We start from the raw sequence: 14,576 nt of genomic DNA on the forward strand, positions 1-14,576 counted from the left end.
CTGTCCCAAAGAATAGGTAATAACTGTGTGAATATGTGCTCCATGAGATAGTAAAAGATCAAGGGTAAAATTTGTTAAAAGGCAAGTGTCAGCTCAATATGAGACAGAATGCAACAATAATCAGATCTACATCAGTAGAATTGGTTGCCCTAAGAATAACTGGCCTATTGCTTCCTCATTATGTCTATTAAAGTATAAACTGGCTATATGACCAATTGTTGGGATGATGTAGAAGAGATGCCTGTATCAAGTAAGAGATTGGATATAAGACCCTTAAAGTTATTCTTTTATTCAAAGATCTCATGACTACTCAAGCCTGAGCTCACATCAAAGTCATCCTTCCCATTAGCTGTCTCCTTCAGAGGACTCATCCTCTTCTCTGGTGTCAGTCATTGCCATTGCACAGCCTACTTTCTCCTCTACCCTCCATGCTCTGATCTCACATCCAGCCTACTGAACAGCTCCATTGGAGTGTCCTTAAAAATCAAAATGGCTATAGCAAATTAAACACCTTAATTCCCCATACGTGTCCTCTTGGGATTTTCTTACCTCGATACATGATACATTAAGCAAGGCTAACATATTTGGCTGGTAAAGAAACAACAAGCCCTTTTAAAATTCAGATAGTTGATTACTTATACAGATAGCAAAAGCAAGAACAGCAAAGGTGCCAGGTCCTGATGTCCCTGGCCCCAGAGGACAACACAGAAACAAAAGGGACTGGATGACAATGCAACGTAAGTTGTGGGATACCTTGTTGCTGAGGAGCTGATTACATGCTGCTGCTAAGTAGCTTTATAGCCTGCAGTGGTGTGCTAAGGACGAGTGGTGTTATATAATAAAGACTACAGCTGACATATATTCCTGGTTCCTAGGAGGTAACCGCTAAATCCTTGGAATTTCCCCAGGGAACAGTGTCTGTTATTCATGGAGGGTACCTTCGACCTTACCTGGGTTTTTTTTGCTAATGAGATGACTCAGGATGGGGGCTAGTCATGCCAGAAAAACCAACCACTAAGTAGTGGATTGGGGCTTTGAGCCAGGTAATATCAGCCCCAACCTCTGGGAAGGATAGTGGGACTAGAGATTGAGTCAACCATTTGGCTAGTAAGTAAATCAATCCTTCCTGCATAAAGAAACCCCAATAAAAATTTAGGTGGGGCTTAGGTGAGCTTCCCTATTGGTAATCATACATGGATGTGTGGAAGGGTTACACAGCCTAAAAATATGGAAGCTTCATATTTGGGACCTTCCCAGAACTTGCCCTTTGTGTCTCTTCAGTTTTCTAGTCCTGATTTATCCTTTATAATAAAATTGTAATCATAAGTCTAGTGCTTTCCTGAGTTCTATGAGTTGTTCTAGTGAATTACCAAACTTGAGGGGACAATGGCAACACATGAATTTGTAGTTAGTTGGTCAGAAGTGTGGATGGCTGAGAATCCCTGAGCTAATGGCTAGTGTCTGAAGTGAGAACAGTCTTGTGGGGACTGTGTTCTTAACCTGTGGAATCTGACCTAACTCTGGGTGGTTAGCATCATAATTGCATTGCAGAGGGTAAGACAGAAAAACCTCATACCTCCTCAGAACCTAAGAAATGATGAGAAACAGTCTCATGGTACCCTTCCGGAAAGAGGTGTAGGCAAGTGAGAAATGGCTTTGCAGTGGTTCCTCATGTTCCAACAGCATCACAGGACATTCTGCCAAAAATCAGATCAGCTGCACCACAGAAATACAAAAGACCATAAGAGGCTATTATGAGAAACTATATGCCGATAAAATGGACAATCTAGAAGAAATGGACAAATTCTTAGAAAGGTACAATCTCCCAAGACTGAACCAGGAAGAAATAGGAAATACGAACAGACCAGTTACCGGTACTGAAATTGAATCAGTAATTTAAAAACTCCCAACAAGCAAAAGTCCAGGGCCAGACAGCTTCACAGATGAATGCTACCAAACATTTAGAGAAGCGTTAACACCTATCCTTCTGAAGCTTTTCCAAAAAATTGAAGAGGAAGGAAAACTTAGATCAGCTGCAGGTAAGCTTTGGATCAAAAAGGGTCTGGAAATATGTTTACCAAAATGATGACCGTTGTTGTCCATGAGTTGTGAAATCAGAGGACTTTTGGCTTTCTTCTTGATGCCTCTTTTTCTGTATACTTCCTAGAGGCAAATTAGGGAGTGGTTAAGTGTAGGCTCTGGGGCATCCTGCCTAGGTCTGAATCTCAACTCTGTCATTTTGTAGTGACATGTCCTTGACAGGGCTCCACTACCTGTCCTCTGAGTCCAAGGGCTCAGCCAGCTCCAGATCCTCCTAGGTGTCCATCCCCCCTCAATTTACCACCTTCATCTATGAGAACATCGTGTGGAACTTGATCATTTTCTTTCCTAAAAAGAAGGTACAATTTGTCCATGGCAAGGCTCTAATTCATCATCTTTGTTTTCTCATGAAAACATATCAATGAACAAAAAAACCATGCTGTTCAACCTACTTGTTTCCCTAGTAAACCAAGACTTCAAGCAAATTATTTAGCCTCTTGATTCCTAAGTTTTCTCATTTGTAAAATAAAAAATAATAAAATAATGTCCCTACTTCATAAAATTCTTGTGAGGATTAAACGACTGAATAGAAACAAAATCCTTAGAACAATGCCTGGCATGTAGAAAGCACTCCACAAATGTTAGCTATTTTTAATGCTTTTATGTGTTATTTGATTTGTATATAATGACCACATATTATCTTTGTAAACAGAAAAAAATTAAAACTTGCAAAAATTCAAATATTCTGTTATACATAAATCACATTAATTTTTCTCAATTCTCATCTAGACAAATTGGCCAAAATTTTGTTTATCATCATAACATCTCATAGTCACCCTACAGAGAAATGGAATTAACTTTAGAGAAAGTATTTGAAAACTTAGATGAATATCTTAAATGAATATATACATATATAAAATAGATATATATTTAAAATGTACATGTATATAATTTTAAATTACTTGAAATTCTTCAACCATCCTCCAAAATAATCCATAGTTAATATTTTGTTGTCATAGGAATTTTTTGTTGTCAAAGGAAGTACATTAGAATATTTATCATATTTTACCTCTGAGTACTGGAATTTTGGATACTTTTTTCCCTTTATACCTTTTTACATGTTCTAAATTGTTGAGTCATCATGTGTTACTTTTTGTAATTAGAAAAAAAATTATACCTAACAATAAAGTTACTTTTAGAATCATTTTTGCACTACACATAGAAGAAAGTAGAAACAGAAAACATTTGAGATTCTAGTGACATGAGAGATTGCTTTTGAAACATTCTGAAATTATATTTTTATTGGTTTTAACAAGATTTACAACCTATTCAAAAAATGCAATAGAGTGAGCACTACAAAACAAATCTGTTTGAAAGCATTAGAACCAGCACATGAATAGTCATAACATCCAGTGGCATGTCCCTGTTGAAAAATAGTTTCTATAATCGGTAATGGTGGATGCTCTACTAATAGGGTAAGCTGCATGTTGAATAAAATGAAAAGACTTTTAAAGTAGAGATGAAAAATATTAAAGATGAGCAAGTATTTTAATGAAATTTCCTTTTGTTGTTTTTTATACCAACTATAATCAAATACATACATGAACTTAAAGAACATCAGCAAGTTTAGATAGATAGATAGATAGATAGATAGATAGATAGATAGATAGATGATAGATAGATAGATGGATAGATAGATATTAAGAACATAGACTTTGGAATCAGACAGACTTTGACTTTGAGTCCTCTTGGCCCTGCCAGGTAGTACTGGGTAAGTTATTGAATACTCTGAGCCTCAGTTTCCCTGTCTCTAAAGGGTGAATAATAATAGTACCTGAAGGGCTTGCTGTAATAATTAAAGTATAAAATCCTGGTACATTGCAAATGCTTAGCAAATGCAATCTTTATATATGAAAGGCAACTATCAGTTTTTTGTTACTTTTACTGACGTAAAAATTAATTGTATTCTTCCTCCTCCTTTTATAATCAGCTGTATAAGAGGCACTATGCAAATGGAAAAGCAATATTAGACTATGTAAGAATTAGAGAAATGGACTTCAAAGTTGTTACTAAAATGCAATCCTTTGCTTTAAAGCATCCAAAACCTGTGAGAGTTTTACACAGAGGCATACCATACCAACTCTGTGATCTTATCAAGTGTAAAAGGAAAGCAAAAACAGAGAATCTAGCATTCAAATACAAAATCTTTTCTACTTCATGACCAATAGTCTCTGAATCCTGAATCACTGCATTGTGGTCTCTTCCATCTCTGAACTAGACTGCAGATTATCATTGAGCGTGGATTTATTACATAGGTGCTAGAGTCAACTCCTCATCTTTAAAGAACGCCTATCCTTGGACAAAGGCTCATATCACCCTTTAAAGGCCTTTGGAGATCCTCGGTCAAAGTTGGCCTCAAAGCTCGCCCTATGAATTAACTGAGCCCTTAAGAGTACATGAGGGTACCTACTACAATTTTTAGCTAAACCTCCACAAAACATTTTTCCTTAAATAATAATTCTTCTCTTCATAATTTTTCTGCCCCTCCCACTCCTTCCAGGCTTCTCTGAAAGACAGAACCTCCCACAGTTTGGACCCAGAGAGAAAGTGGTCCACCTCTATCCTTCATCCAGAACCTCCTTTAGAGTGCACACTGAGGCTTCAGCTCCACGGAACTTCCCTCCAGTCCACGGCATTCCCTTAACTAACAGCATCTCCGCGGGACCCTCTCATCTAGAAAGAGGATCAACACTTCTGGGCATTAAGTGTAGAGGAATGAGAACTGCTACCTTTCTGCCTACTTACCCAACTCTCAGATTTTTCCTATCATTTCTCCCATTGCTATTATGGATATACTTGGAGGAACTCAATATCACCTATGAACCTGATATTCTGTCTTCCAGATTACTTACACAGATTTTAAATATATTTGTCTCAGCACAGAAGGATCTCTGAGACCCTGCTGTTTATGCTTCTCCAAATTAAGACATGCTTACTGATTTGTATACTCTGTTTCCTCATTTTAAGTCAGGTTCCTATCCTTATTTATTTATTAATTTTTAAGTATTGCCAATCCAATGATGACCTCATCAAAATTTATTACTAAATAGTAGGAAATGCCTTTTCATATAAGGATTTTGGAGAAGTCTTACAAGTATAAATTTTACCCATTAGTTTTCCCTTTGGCACGACAGTCTTTATTTCTCTAAAGACTTCATAATATTTCGATTTGAATTTCCCTTACAAGCTATGATGCCTTTTCCCCAGTAGGTTTTTATACATTTTTTCCGATGGTCCTACGATTTAATTACATATTCAACTGGTTTATCCAGTACAGTGTGATACTCACTATCTGTAAGTTTCCACAGCTATGCCTGCAATTCTTCATTTAGATAGAATTCAGATAGGCAATCCATCAGTCCCTGGGAAAGTTTGCCGTAACAGGGTACACAACTTGCCAGCAGCTGCACCATTTTACACTTGATGTTCTTTAAAAACCTACATAGATCAAGTTCTGTCAATTCATCTCTTTCCGGCATGTTAACTAGGTCTTGGGCACTTCTCAGTACTCATTCATGAGAATAATACCACCTTGCGTCTAGTACGGTGCTTTATGCTTTTCAATTATTTTCAGCATTTCAATGGGTCCAGTAGTGTTAAGCTCTGTGAATCAAAGGATAAACTACTCTAAAAAATAAAGCCTAATTAATCAAAAAAAAATTGAAAACTAGGACTCTTGGTAATGTTTCCTTAGTAAAGATGGAGGAGAAAAACATAAAATCAATTCATTTACTGTTAGGACTGTCTGTTGTATTCCTTTCCCCACCAATTAAGTAATTTCCTTTATTCTCTGCTTACCTCTTCTGATTTACTTAAAGGTTCTTTTCTTAGTCTTTAGAGTTCCCTGCATATTGCTTCTCAAATTCTTATTGACCATCATCAATAACTAAATTATTGGTTGATTTTCAAAGAAAACTACTCTATAATAGCTTTTATTTATTGGACCTCTGCTATTGCCAACCATTGTGCTAAATATGTTAAGTGTATTTTTTTAGTCAACCCACAACTCTAATGAGGTGGGTATTTACCCCAGCTTTATAGAAGAGGAAATGGAAGCTCTGCAGGAATTTATTTTTTGCTTGCCTACGGACCAGCTGAATTTAAACACTAATCTGCCTAATTCCAAACTTTTGCCCTTAACCTCTATTTGCCATTTAATTGGCACTAAATCAAGCATTTCTAGAACCAGAGTGGCCAGATTTGGATGTTGACAGTCTGCATCCTGGGCTGATTTTGCCACAACCATTTATTTGACCAAGGGCAGGTGACTTGTGGGAGCCTGTTTCTTTATCTGTTAAATGTGATGGCAGATTACACGACCCTTAATGTTCTGTCATTCTATTTATGTAAATATTAACTAATCTTACATGGTCATGGATAGGCACCAAACAAAAGTTTAAAATGTTAAAATGTGCTTCTCTTTTGAATTTAAAGAGAACAGTTTGATATTATTCATAACAATTTCTCCACACAGGAGGAATGTATGTGTTCTATTATTTTACATCATAGCCAAAAACCCCCCCAAAACAAAACAGAACAAAACAAACCATCAAAGGGCTCATTAAGCAGTACAGATCCCACTGTTGAGTGTGATGGCAGTTATATTTGCAAATGAATTTTATTCATTGCTCTGAATGATGGCTATACATGTTCACTGCTTGACTGTAAATTGCAATAATTGAAAGTTTCAATGTAACAGAGTATTTATTCTCATTACTCAGATTGTATTCAGAGTGATCTCATGAAGAAAATGAATAGAGTCAGGGCTTAAATTTAGTTAAGTCAGACTTAGTTTTTGCCAGATAATTTTTTTGATTTCTAGGCTTCTCTTATTCTGTACCTAATAATTCAACCTTTTCTTGTTTCCATTTATAATGGAGTAGCCTTCCCTGCTGGTTATTTTGTGTGCCTCCCTTCCCACCCCTTCAATCCTGCCCAAGTTCTCTCCACCGCAATCTTTCTCCACCCTTCTCTGCCCTGTTCCATGCCTCAGAAGACTGAAATTTGCTGACTCCATGATTCCCTGTGAGCTGGAACACACAGGAGATCTGAGGGTGGAAAGTTGGGTATTTTTCCCCTGCCCCCTACTAGGATATTTCAGCTCTTGCTCGTGACTCTTCAACCACATTTTTCTCCAGATCAATCTTTTTTTTTTTTCCCCAGCTCCAGCTCTCACTGGGTTCTGCTAACTCTATTTCGTTTGTTCCTTCATCCCCAGGGGAAAAATGGCCCTCCCTCTGTAGCTGATTGCTGGCTGCGTCACCCTACTTTGTCTCTTTTCTTCACCTTGCCTGTATATCTCTGAGTAGTCTTTTCATGAAACTGTTTTCATTTGTACCACCTAGAGTGAATTTTGTTTCTCCCCTAGAACCCCAGATTTTTTTGAGATATTATTGACATACAATAAACTGCTCATAATTTGAAGTATACAATGTAAGTTTTGAAATATGTATACACCTGTGAAAGCATTACCAAAGTCAAGATAATGAATATATTATATTCAGCACCTTTAAATGTTTTCTCATGCCACTTTGTAATTCCTCCATCCAGCCCCTCCTTGTACCCCTGCCCTCATTTTTTTCCTATATTTTATTTTATTTATTTGGGGGGGGTGGTAATTAGGTTTATGATTCACCATCTCTTAACTAAAACCTGTTGGACTGGAATTTAAGCACTTCAATCTAAAGATGACATTGATTTCAATCAGTGAGTATGTATTGAACATCTTAATACACTCAGGATCATAAGTCTTGTCCCTGAGAAGTTTATAATCTAGTTTAAAAGTCCATGGTCAATATATTAAACAATTCACATGTAACACAGGACTTTAAGTCTTAAATTAGGTAGTTCATAGGAGTGGTCAGGAAGACACGAGATAAAATTATCATAGGAAATGCTCACCCTCCAGATAGTCCATACTCCTTATATTTTTTAATTTTCTGAATTGGAAACATTTTTATTTATTAGGCTTATAAAATATATTATTCTGAATAAGAGAGTATTAGTGAAATTTTAACCACCATGGAATCTCACTCATGTTGGAAATATCCTGAGTGAGTGAAATGTGTCCAAAGGTACCTGCTGTACAAACACCATGAGGGTCAAGAGGCCATTCTTGTGTATGTAAGGGGAATTTGTTAGCCAAATAAGAAGAGAGGTAGGGCATTTGCCTTTCATCAGTTTGAAACCATCCATCATTCCCATACACTGTGTGAGTAAGAAATTGTTGCTGACTCTGGAACTTCAATGGGGGTCCTCTGATAGGTCCAGAGATGTACACTAAAACTCAACCTTGCTCCCTACTTGGTTCAGAGAGAAGGCCCCAGGGGTGGGAGAATCGGAGAGGCATACACTACACTCTGGTGCCTAATATGATTATTGCAATCCAATAAACAAGACACTATTTTAAGAGCTTGAATGTCAGGAGTACAAGTTTGATATTTCAACCACAGGTTGGGAGGGGAAAGACAGAATGTGCAGAAAGGTGTTGGGTTTCTCTGCCTGTGTACAGATGTCAGTGGGTTCTCTGTCATAGCAGGAAAGGCTTTATCAGGACGTGGGGGCTGGTTCTCAAACTTGTTTAGAATTCAGTTAGACAAGAGAGGAGAAGGACTGGTAGGGGAGAGAAAAATATAAGGTTAGGAAGAAAGGTGGCAAAGAGGTAGGTATTACACATAGGACAATGAAAAGACCAGCTTGATTTGACAGTCAAGTATACTTTGAGAAGTACAAAGTAATATTGGACAGATGGAATGAGGGGCAAATCAACTTTCTGTAATTGTGCTGATGGGAAAGAACAGAACACCAGAATTTCAAAGTATTATCAGCAACGTGTTGGTCTTTAAGTAGTGTACTTTGCTTTTCAGTATTGATGTAGCCACCCTGTAGAATCACGGTTGGTTAGAAATGCTTCGTATTCAGCAAGAGGGGCTTGAATTGGTAAGATTCCAGATCTGGAAGCTGATTTTGAGGTCCTGTGCATTTTACAGTAGATGTAGGAAGAGGGGAAGTTCAGAAGTGCATTCTCAACTAAACTGAGGGTGGGGATAGAGCCACTCATGAGGCAACATAGATTTGCAGCTACTGCAACAATAGTCATTCAAGTTGCTTCCTTTCCCAAAGCAGGAGGAAACATAGAAAGATTTCCTTTCCCTGCACAGGAGCCTGCTTTCTACCAGGAGTGTGAGAAACAAAGCTTCACCATTTATTGCCAGCCCCACCATGACAGGCACTGAGTAAAGGAAGGGTCATAAGAATACAAAAATAATAACAGGTGGAGAGAGGAATTTCCAAGGCTTTAGCAAGCACTGTTCTGTTGGGTGCTGCACTCTATGAACTTTTCTGTTCTGCCTTTACTCTCAGTTCTCCCAACTCCAAATGAGGTAAAGTGGTGCTGAAACTCATCCATCATTAACAACTGCTGCATAAATGTCTTTGAAATACTTGGTTCTAGAGTAGCAATTATTGGAGCACTTAGCTAATAAATGCCTGGTGAGTCTAACCTCTGGATATCAGACAATTAAATAAAAACGCTTGAAAACCAGTTATTGAAGTGACTCGTAAGTGTTTTTTTCACATTAAGGTAACAGTATGATATAACACTCTTATCATGACAGTGGCCTTACTCCTTGAGTTAGCAGAACAAAGGACTTATGCTCTATATAACTATTTCAGGCAGAGAGAATTTCCGAGTCAGCACCTTTTTTCCCTATAAACCAGTGCTGCATACATCACATTGATCATCACATTGATGTGAAGTCAGATGAGATAATTATGTGAAGATGCTTTGTAAACCGAAGGGTTATATAATGGTCAAGGAATCAGTATTATTCAATGAATCATAAAAGAATGTGTTGGAAGGCCACTTGTAAGTCAATATTTTCAAGTTCTAGGAAAATGTACCTATTCTTTAGAAGTAAAGGTATTGAATTACATTTTTGAAATGTTATTTGTTACAAGTTTGGTATGCTGGCAACAATAATCTGGAGTGCTAACAAGAGTGAAATACATACATTAAAACAGTATTATTCCATTACCTCTTTTTAATGCTTTAAAATATTGTGTTCCAAATGTATATAGGTAGTTTTAAAAGGATATTCACTGCAACATTGGTACGGCAAAACAAAACAAAAACAAACCAACAAATCCAACCTGGAAACAACCCATGTGTCCATGATTATATATTTATTTAAATAAATTATGGTACATTTGTATCATGGACTGCTATATAGCCAAAGAAAAGAATGCAGTAGACTTTACAAGTACTAACATGGAAAGATACCTAAGAGATATTAATGAGAAACATAACGTGCAAAGCAGTATGTATTGTATGATTTATATGTTTCTAAGAGCTAAATAATTGTCAAGGAATTACTGAAAAAAGTCTCTATATAGTAATGCATGCTACTAAGCAGGAAAATATTCTTGCAAAATATTGCTACTCCTTTATTAATAATGGCTCTCCATATCACAAAAGCTTAACTTTCTACAATAATTTTGTAATGTTTGGATTATTTAAAATAATGAGCTTATACTCTTTTCATGAGCATAAAAAGTCAAGGCTTTTACACATGAATAAAACACCTAGGCTTCAAACAAAACCTAAATGCATTTATCAGCAGATATGATTGACATTCAATCATATATTGAAAGATATATTGAAGGTTTGAATTGCTAAAGCCGAATAGAGTTAGTTCAACTTGCTGAGGACAATTTGGAATTGTGGAGCTTGAAAAAAATGCCTCAAAATTTTGATCTCACTGCTCTAAGGCACCAGGCAATAAGTTCAAAATAAGGTTCAGAGTCTCCATGGAGCTAAAACAACTTTTCCTGCTAACATAAGCTGAAACAAAGATGAGTTTTACCCTCTTATAAGATTTTTTGCTTTTGTTTGTGACCAATAAATCAAAGGTCCACATGTTTGTTGAATGCACTCTAAGCCCCAGAGAGAAATCAACAAAAATACCTTGAACATAAGTTGAACAAGGTCAACTTGGATTTGTGCAAAAGAAAATTCTGGTAATGACCAAAGTTAGTTTTGCTGCTTGCCATTGGGAGCAAAGCAATAAGAGTGTGGACTGTTTGTGAAGGGAGATATTTAAAAGATTCAGCCATTTCAGAGATGAATGATCCCTTTTCCTTTATTTGTCCCTCCCCAAATCCGTTAAAATGCCCAGTTGATGGCTGAACATAGAGGAAACTATGTTCTTAAAATTCTCATGTTACAGAGGGGAGGGTATAGCTCGATGGTAGAGCACATGCTTAGCATGCATGAGGTCCTGGGTTCAATTCTTGGTACTTTCATTAATAAAATTTTTTTTAAATTCTCATGTTACAGGCTATTTAGCAATACATGAAACAAATCTGATACAGACAAATAAAATAAGAAAATCTCAACTTGTGAAGTTGGTGGGGTTGTAGGTGATTTAAAATTTTTTCCATTATTGCTTTAAAATTGGGTAAGCCACACATTTAAATACAAAATGTTTTTTTTAAATGATGATTTCACAAAAATTATGGCTTCCTTTTACACATCAAAGGATGCACATGAAGGAAAAAAATCATTCAATACCATATTTGCAAAAATAGTTTGGTTCTAGACTGACCCTTAGAACTCTTCAAAACGAGTTGCAAACATAGGGTAAGAGAGGAAATCATTCTTTTGGTATTCTACGACTGTCTAATTGTTTCAGCTTCTTCAATACACTTCTATTATAAGCAAACATTATCAATGTAAAAAGCCTTTTGGGATTTGGAAGTTAGGTTCCACAAGCTCACTCTGTCCCCTCTGGCATTATCATATGAGAATATAGAGGAAATACAAATGAATTAAATAATATCCCTTTCTAAAACAATAAAGATTTAAAATAAAAAAAGAAAGCTCACATCCTCTATTAAATATTTATCACAAGTTCCTAAAAACTCCTTAGGAAATCTGAGGTCCAGGATCCATACTGCTTATAATAAAAATACTGTAAATACCAATATGTTTGTAATTTAAACATATGAAATCACATTTAATCATCTTAGAAGGTCATAAGCAAACTCCAAACTTTAATAAAAAAACTATAATAAACTTAAGAAACCAGTCAGAAGATAGCATACACTTCAGTTTTGCTTTAATTTTAAATAAATAATATGTTTAACAGCAGAAATTACATTAATTGAGGAGTTTAAAAAGCTGGTAAGATTGACCACTAGGTGAGTTACAACAGAACATGTTAGAGCTATATTGGTTTTCAACTAATTTTAATCAAAGATTAAGTAACATAATTACTTTACTTTTATTCTTGTAAAAATAGGTGAAAATTAAGCTGTAACATAAATGTGTTTGTGTATGATTGACCTGCAATACCATGCTCTTTGTTTTTTTCAGCTAAAATCTGGTGTTTGTATATTTGCAAAAAAATTTATACTGTATACAGACTTCATAGAATCATGATAAGTGACAGCATGTAGAAAACATATGAAAAAGCAAGGATCCATTTTCTAATTATAATACCTAAGTATTATATATATAATTATATAATATATAATTAGATGTAATACTTGAGATACAATAGTGAAATAGTAAGAAAAAATCAAATCACAATGACTTTGACCCCAAAAGATTTGAGAATAAATGGTAGATAAATATGAATAGCCACATAGTTATAAATGTTGGGAGAATGGGTTATAAGCACTCCATGATGTAAAGACTACAGTTCTTTAGAATGAATGCAGTTAAGTTATTCCATTTTTTTTTTCACACCCAGTATTTCAAATAAGAAAAATTTTTTTAAGAGTAGCTATTAGTGATCACGTATCTCCAAACTTTCTCTGATATTAAGTCTGCTTAATCAGCTGAAAAAGGACACTTTTAATAAAAGAAATCTATTTAAATTTAAGCATTTTTCTTCAAATACAGTTCAGTAAGCCTTTGTTGTCTGTTGACTTTATTGCACAAATGCAAATGTGAAGAAAAATACAGATCCAGTCCTGTTAAGCAGGCATCATAAGTGAAACACACAAATAATCACCATGCAATGCAATGAATGCAATTGTACATATGTGTATAGTTGTAGGAGTAGCAGAGAAAGAAGTAATGAACCCCTGGGTTTTGAGGAATGAATAGGAGTACAACAGGAAGAGAAGGAAGGTAGGAATCTACTTCCTATTGTCTGTCTCAGTTTTTATCTACAAAATAAAACATATTATAATTCTATAATCATTTTTGGAAGGAACTAATCATTAAAGTTCTTAAGAGTACAAATTGCTTAGTATCAAAATCAATTATTGTAAATTGTTTTGATTAAATAGACTTTTAAAACTATATATTTACAGCTCCATTGAAAAAATTGGTCAAAAATAAAAAGGTACCCCTACCTTGCAGGCAGGTGGGAGAGGAAAGTAAAGGCACAGACTCTGGTGCCAGACTGCCTAGGTTTGATCTCAGGCTCTGCTTCTTACATGCTGTGTCATCTTGGGCAAGTTATTTAACCCTATTGTCCTTCAGTTTCCTTATCTGTAAAATAGGGATGATAATTATAGCAGTGCTTGCTTCATAGGGTTGTTGTTAAGATTAAATGAGTTAATTAAAATAAAACATCCAGAACTGTGGCGCCTAGTAAGTGTTATATAAATGTTAGTTATTTTTATTATAGTACATTTCTTTTAAGTACTCTAAATTATAAAGTAAATGGTAGTTTCCTAGCTCAACAGGAGCTGATGACTAGTTGAAAACCAACCTGCTGTTCTATCTAAGGGGCTGAGTTTTCCTTGATAAATGTCCCAGGAAGGAATCCCTGGGGCTGTCATCTTGATCTCTGGCCAATAGTTCCAAATATGCTGAGTGAGTTGAATCCATTCTGCAGGAAATCCATTCTGAACAATGAGTCAGCTGGGAAGGGAAACTACCTCTTCTCTGCTGGCTGAACAAATGCTGAAGATTGTTTTACAAAATCTCTTGGTGCCTGAGGGCAAGTTTCCCAATATGGGATGTAAACCTGAAGGCACTTAACCTCCCATGTCATTTTTCCCAGAAAAAAGGAAGATTAACAAAACCATTCTGTAGTCAACTATCAATGCACAAGCTTATCAAGATGAAATACTGCCATAAAGAAGCAAAACTCAGTTTTAGAATTCTGAAGAACTTACTTATCAAGTAATAACAGCAAAATGTGCAGTGAGTTTCCCTCAGGGATTCCACACCATCATGTCCAGCTGCCCAGTCACTGATTTTGAGGCATTAAGGACAGAGAATTCAATGGCACAATCAGGTTCCCTGTGAAATGCTTTAGTTACACTAATTTATATGTACACAATTGAATGTATACCACCAATATTTCCATAAACGTGGTGGACCAGTCATGAGACACGGACAACCAGTTGCAGGTATAGCACACTGGTAGTTCCTCTCCTGCTTCTTGAATCCTATTTTCAGAATGAGAATAATATCTAAAGGAGAGAAAGGGGGTGGGAAGAGATAAATTGGGAGT

General features: G+C 36.0%; 1 protein-coding gene across 1 annotated transcript in view; it reads right to left on the reverse strand.

Annotated features, from left to right (window-relative positions):
• HOMER1 (homer scaffold protein 1) overlaps positions 1–13,661 on the reverse strand; it is a 133,368-nt gene extending 119,707 nt beyond the window's left edge. The window contains exon 1 of the mRNA XM_031447212.2: positions 13,465–13,661. The gene's annotated coding sequence lies outside the window, so the exon portion shown is untranslated. The remainder of the gene's footprint in view (positions 1–13,464) is intronic.
• Positions 13,662–14,576: the final 915 nt, after the last annotated feature.

This window comes from Camelus dromedarius, chromosome 3, assembly GCF_036321535.1.
Source record: "Camelus dromedarius isolate mCamDro1 chromosome 3, mCamDro1.pat, whole genome shotgun sequence".
NCBI lineage: Eukaryota > Metazoa > Chordata > Mammalia > Artiodactyla > Camelidae > Camelus > Camelus dromedarius.